Source organism: Bos javanicus, unplaced genomic scaffold, assembly GCF_032452875.1.
Source record: "Bos javanicus breed banteng unplaced genomic scaffold, ARS-OSU_banteng_1.0 tig00002723_1, whole genome shotgun sequence".
Classification (NCBI taxonomy): domain Eukaryota; kingdom Metazoa; phylum Chordata; class Mammalia; order Artiodactyla; family Bovidae; genus Bos; species Bos javanicus.
The window spans coordinates 2,489,067-2,496,199 of NW_026893594.1; the positions used below are offsets into that span (position 1 = coordinate 2,489,067).

Consider the following 7,133-nt stretch of genomic DNA (forward strand, 5'->3'; position numbering starts at 1 on the left):
TCATAAGTGAAATGAGAAAATTTTCATAAGCAATATACAAAAATTTGAATATAAAAATATTACATGCAAGAGGCACTCCACATAGGATAAAACGTTAAGAACAAATAACCAAAAAGCATTAATTTTATATACAATGTAAAAGAGATCATTTCTTTTATATATAATCTCATAAAAATCAATAATGGAATGAAATAAATAAGACATATATATATAATCCACAAAGAATAAATACAAATCAAATAAACATATGGAATTATGCCCAGCTAAATTATATCAAAAGGGTAGCAAAGTATAAAAATGACTTTAATCAGTTGTCATAAATATTTATCAGGTACTGGTCTTGAAAACGTGGACAAAAGAATTCTCACTGACAGTAGATGAGACTGTAGCTGTTGTACAACCTTAAGAAGAATACTTTATCAATAACTATTAATATCAGCATTTTAAATGCAAATGTTACCTTATCATTGATTCAAATATCAAATCAGCAATTCTATGCCTTGGAAATCATATTTGCCCATATTAAAAAAAATGTATATTTATTTGAGAGCTGTTTGTCATAAAAATGTTTAGAAACCACATGAAAAGGAATGGGCATATGGATTTTAAAATTAAATAATCATCTTTAATTAAAAATATAAAGTAAAATAAATTTATAAGTAGTATTGTGAAACATGAGGAAAGTTAAGGGATATGTTTGAGCTGGTATTGAAATATCTTTAACATGTGGCATAGTAAAAGCAAATCTGATATATACAGAAAAAACAAATATACATATGGTAAATAGACTAGCATTTGCAAAGATTTTTACCAGATGAAAATTAAGAAAAAAATTTAGATTCTACATCTTAGAATGAAGAATGGAAAATATTAAGAGAAAAGGGAGAAATTTGTTTGACACTTGACCCCGTATTATTTGGTTTTATTTATTCTGTTTATTATTATCTATTTTACTTTAATTTTCTTGTGAACACTACCAGTATTAAAGTAAAAAAAAATGTGTATAATGCAACTGAAATATGCTAACAAAGGGACCTATATAGAATTAAATATTTTAAATTGTAAAAATTCCACTTAAATTACAAGAATTTAAACAAAATTATCCTGTCTCTGAAAAAGAGTAAAAAAGGTAAATGCATAAAATGATTAAAAATCAATGTTACTATATTGTACTTTTCTCACTTTAACATTATTTGTTATTAACTCCTTACTATACAGGTATTCGGAGAAGGTGATGGCTCCCCACTCCAGTACTCTTGCCTAGAAAATCCCATGGACAGAGGAGCCTGGTAGGCTGCAGTCCATGGGGTCACGAAGAGTCGGACATGACAAGTTACTTCACTTTCATTTTTCACTTTCATGCATTGGAGAAGGAAATGGCAACCCACTCCAGTGTTCTTGCCTGGAGAATCCCAGGGATGGAGGAGCCTGGTGGGCTGCCATCTATGAGGTCACACAGAGTGGGACACGACTGAAGTGACTTAGCAATAGCAACAACATACAGGTATTACACATTTCTAGGTACAGTGATAAAGATTATTATGGACCTTACATTTTAGCATAGAGGAAACTCTCATTAATAGCACAGCTGTTTAGTTGTAATCTTTAATTACAATTATCATAAACTCTTTGAAGAAAGAGAGTTTTTTTTCTTTTTAAAGAAAATATTTAAAATCAGAATCAAATTTTAAAATGGCTTCTGCATTCTAAGGAAATGGACCTTGATGACAAATGACTCCCTTCATTGTAGCTGATGCAATTATTTAATATGAAATATAATGTTTCTTCTTCAGAGTTTCTTCATATCATAAGTTAATTCAGAACTTCTTATACTGTAGATTAATGGGTTCAGCATGGGGATTATGATTGTACAAAACACGCTCAATAATTTATCATTGGGGAATGTTTTAGCAGGTCTTGCATACATGAAAATACAGGGAACAAAGAATCAGACAACCACAGTGATGTGGGAACCACATGTCTGGTGGGCTTTCTGCCTCCCTTCCTGACTCAAGTTCTTCAGAGAGTGTGGGATGACTCCATAGGAGATGAGTAAGAGCAGAAACATGATAGAGCAGATCAGTCCTCCATTGGCCATAACTAAGATGCCAATGATATAGGTGTCAGTAGAGACGAGTTCCAATAAGGGGTACATGTCACACATATAGTGGTCGATGACATTGGGACCACAGAATGGGAGCCCATAAACAGTGCACAGTTGAATTACTGAGTGCAATAAACCTCCAACCCAGGACTAAGCACCAGCATCACAACACACACCCACTGCCTCATGATCACCAAATAGTGCAAGGGCTTACAGATGGCCACATAGCGGTCATAGGCCATGACCTGCAGAAGGAAGACCCCTGATCCAGCAAAAAGTGCCCTGCAAGCAGCTGGGTCATACAAGATTCAAAGGATATGTGTTTTTCCTGGAATAACAACTCTGAAATCAATCTGGGGGTGATAGAAGTGGAATAAGTGACACCCATATATGATAAGCTGGCAAGAAAAAGGTACATTGGTGAGTTCAGGGTCTTATTGACAGCTAAAGTCACTATAATAAGAAGATTGCCCACCAGAGTCAAAAGGTAGGTGAACAAGAACAAAACTAAAAGGACTTTCTGCTCCTTTGGATTCTGTGTGAGACCCAGAAGTACAAAGTAGATTACATTATTTCTTGATTCCATCTAATCTGGACAGGCACTGACTTCACATATTCAAGCAATTTACCTAAAAACAAGTGGGATAACACTTAAAGGGTAAAAATGCTCAAATGTATAATAATACTTTTTTATATATCCATTCACTGTAAGAACATCAACAGAACATCCATTTGTGTCTAATGTGTCATAGACATTTTGATTACCAAGTTGAAAAAGGCATAGTTTTTTTTTTTTTTAACCTCAGTGATATAACACAGAACAAAAAAACAAGCATTCCAGACACATGTATTAAGTTCCATTAAATTCACACAGCACCAAAGAATCAGAATATAGGAGTATATCAAGTGGTATCACAGAAGACATTCAAGAGGAAGTAATGCTTCAGCTGAGTGTAAAAAGGGGATAACAGAGGATGAGATGGTTGGACAGTGTCACTGATTACTGGACATGAATTTGAGCAAACTCTAGGAGACAGTGAAGGACAGAGGAGCCTGGGCTGCTGCACTCCATGGGGTCACAAAGAGTCAGGACATGACTTAGCAACTGAATAATAAAAAAAAAAAATGAATAAAATGAACCTTGATTCTGACATCTTATCATATTTAAAATTATTGAGATAAGTATCAGGAAAAAATAATTGAAAGTATAAAGAAATAGAAAGTCATGAAAAGGTGCAGCATTTGTAAAGACACAAATATAATACATGAAACACACTTAACATAATACACATAATCAGTGTGGGTAGATGAATGTATGAATAGAAGGTCCTTGTCCTAAATTGTCTCAAACCTCATAGACACTTCAGTGTTTTGGTGGTTATTTCCCATTTTGGACCAATCAATTATATTGTAGCAGTCTAATTTTCTATCTCCAGTCCTTACCTTTCCCCTAAATTTCAAATGTTTATTTGCAACATCTCTTACTTTGAAATCCAACTGAATAGCAATTTACTATTTGTAAACATAACTTCTAAGTTTTCCAGAATAAACATGAATGTTTTCTAAATAAAATTTAAAGAGGCATTCCTTATCCCATTATATACTACAATTTTCTTTTTTTATTTATTATTATTATTTTTAATTTACAATATTGTATTGGTTTTGCCATACATTGACATGCATCCACCACGGGTGTACACGTGTTCCCCATCCTGAACCCCCCTCCCACCTCCCTTCCCATACCATCCCTCTGGGTCATCCCAGTGCACCAGCCCCAAGCTTCCTGTATCCTGCATCGAACCTGGACTGGCGATTCATTTCTTACATGATATTGTACATGTTTTAATGCCATTCTCCCAAATCATCCTCCCTCTCCCTCTGCCACAGAGTCCAAAAGACTGTTCTATATATCTGTGTCTCTTTTGCTGTCTCGCATACAGAGTTGTCGTTACCATCTTTCTAAATTCCATATATATGCGTTAGTATACTGTATTGGTGTTTTTCTTTCTGGCTTACTTCACTCTGTATAATACTATAATTTTCATGTTAATGTTCAGAAAAAAATTCAGTGCTCTTTTACTCATTTGTCACTTTCATAAAACTTAAATAAATCCTACTAACTCTACTTTCAAAATATATCACAGATTTGATCATTCCCTACTTCTTAATTTCTTCCTGGTCCACTATAACAGCCTCCTACTAAGTCTCTCCACATTTATATTGGACTCAAAAGTCGGTTCTCCTGAAGCAAACCAAATTGTCCTTTTTAAATTTTATTCTAATAACATCGCTCTACTTCTCCAAACTCTTACAGTATATTCCAATCATGCACTCATATTTTATTTTATTATTTATTTTAAATTTTATTTTATTTTTAAACTTTACAATATTGTATTAGTTTTGCCAAATATCGAAATGAATCTGCCACAGGTATACATGTGTTCCCCATCCTGAACCCTCCTCCCTCCTCCCTCCCCATACCATCCCTCTGGGTCGTCCCAGTGCACCAGCCCCAAGCATCCAGTATCGTGCACCGAACCTGGACTGGCAACTCGTTTAATACATGATATTATACATGTTTCAATGCCATTCTCCCAAATCTTCCCACCCTTTCCCTCTCCCAGAGTCCATAAGACTGTTCTATACATCAGTGTCTCTTTTGCTGTCTCGTACACAGGGTTATTGTTATCATCTTTCTAAATGCACTCATATTTTAATGGAACACATTTAATATTTATAGTAGCAATAACTGTAATATTTATTTCAGAAGTGAAGAAATTAAGGCTCAGAATATCTAATTCATTTTCTCAACTACACATTTTTTAAATGCTATACCTAGAATTGAATCTGTTTGATTGATTTCAAAGTAATTAACTTTCTTATATAATAAAAAATGTCTCACAGCTGTGAGCTTGGTTCCCACTATTTAATGTTAGTCTTACCTTCTGGAGGCTTGTTCAGAACCTGAAGAATCACTTAAAGTTACTCATAAACACTTGGGATTATTTTTCATCCAGTTTGACAACAGAGAACAAAAGGCCACCTTATTACTTGAGCATATAGTTTATTTGCCACTTACTTCATGGAGTCTTCTAATTATTCAGGTCATTTTTAAGTGCAGTGTAAATTATTTGAAAGGAATTCCATGGTGCACACACTGAAAAACAAGTTTATTGCATTAGGAAATAAATCAAAATGATCAACAAATCCTACTTATACATAGAAGAAATCAGGTAGCTATTTGGCAGGGAAATTTTTCACAAGTAACTTCTTTCCTACTAACTTTAAAAATAAATATAACATTTGACTGTTTAGTTCTTTTCACTCTGTCATATTAACATGTCCAGACTAGTTGACTGAGATTTTGAAAGACATCCCATGACTCTTTTTAACTCATGCTATATGTCTAAGAAAGGACCTCCTGAAGTTTGCATGCCAGTTACTAAGCGAACAGTATCTTCTTCCTATTAGAGGGTGAAGATCACGGGATATTTCATCCCTTCCAGCTACAATTATCACTAAGTCTTGGACTATATCCAAGGCTGATTCTTGTTTAATTAATTTATTGGGATTTTACACAAAGGTTTTAAAGAACATCTATAGGGGCTTTCCTGGTGGCTCAGCAATGAAGAATTCACTTCCCAATGCATAAGATTCAGATTTGTCCCTTGGGTTGGGAAGATCCCCTGGAGAAGAAAATAGCAACCCATTCCAGTATCCTTGCCTGGGAAATCTCATGGACAGAGGAGCCTGGCAGGCTACAACTTGTAGGGTAGCAAAAGAATCAGACATAACCTAGGTAGTAAACAACAATAAATATGTGAAGATATCAGTAGAGCAAATCATATAATTAATATCAGAAAGGTACAATATGCAAAAAAAAGTAGCTTTATAATTTTTATGAGGCTGCTGCCAATAAGGATAAAATATAGAGTCACTCATTTTGATCTAGTGGACTTATTAATATATTCTCCCCTGCCATGGAAAGAATATCTTTCCTTTTATTTAATACTAGATTTAATCACCTTAAAATTTGGTTAAATAAATAAAAATTATAGTAAAATAAAATTAAACTTTTTAAAGTTTTAGATGTAACAACTAATAATTTATCCAATTATTAATTGTTTTTAAAGGTTAGGGCACATCTCTTATGCCAGCAACTGTGCTATGAGTTGAGACACAGCACTTAATAAAACCAGAGGGAAAATTATGTAGAAAACTTTTTCCTGCATGGATATTATAAGTCAGACAATAAAGAAGATGTTTAATAAAGTAGTTATAGTCTTATTCAGGGCTTATAATGTAAGAAATAGAATAATGTGACAGAAAAGAAGAGGGAGAAGTCTACTGTGGATAATGTAATCAGAGAAGACCCTTCTTAAAAGGTTATATTTAAGTTGTGATTGAAAGGTAGGAAGTTGCTGTCTATAGAAGCACTGTTACAAAATAAGTAATACTAAATTAAAATTAATAAAATTATCTCCTGTCATCAGAGATGACAGGACCTATATTTAGAAAAATATAAACTTTTCACAGGAATTTTTATGGCAGTGCTATGTTATAGAAGGACTTGTGAGAGTGTGCCCTCTTGTCTTATTTGAAATTTTAATGAGGAAGATTTCAACCTTTCTATGTTGAGGATGATGCTAGCTATAGATCTATTATATATGGACTTTCTTATGTCAAGGTACATTCCCTCTATTTCCAATTTGTTGAGAGATTTTTTACAAAATGATGCTGAATTTCTATGTTTTAATTAACAACTCAAGAAAAATTAAGAATATAATTCCACATAAAAAGCATCAAAAAGTAAACTATTGAAGTAAACTTAACCAAAGAGACAAGTCTTGTAAACTGAAAACTACAAAAGGTTACTGAGAAATATTATGGAACACACACAAATATGAAAAGACATTTATGATCTCAGATGTTTAAAAGTATTAAGCTGTTAATATTATCTGAAGTGATCTACAGATCAAAATAGCAAAATTGAGTTTGCAGAAACAGAAAAACCCATGCTAAAATTCAT

General features: G+C 33.4%; 1 pseudogene; it reads right to left on the bottom strand.

Annotated features, from left to right (window-relative positions):
- Window positions 1-1,759: 1,759 nt before the first annotated feature.
- Window positions 1,760-2,690, bottom strand: LOC133243918 (olfactory receptor 4A47-like; annotated as a pseudogene).
- Window positions 2,691-7,133: the final 4,443 nt, after the last annotated feature.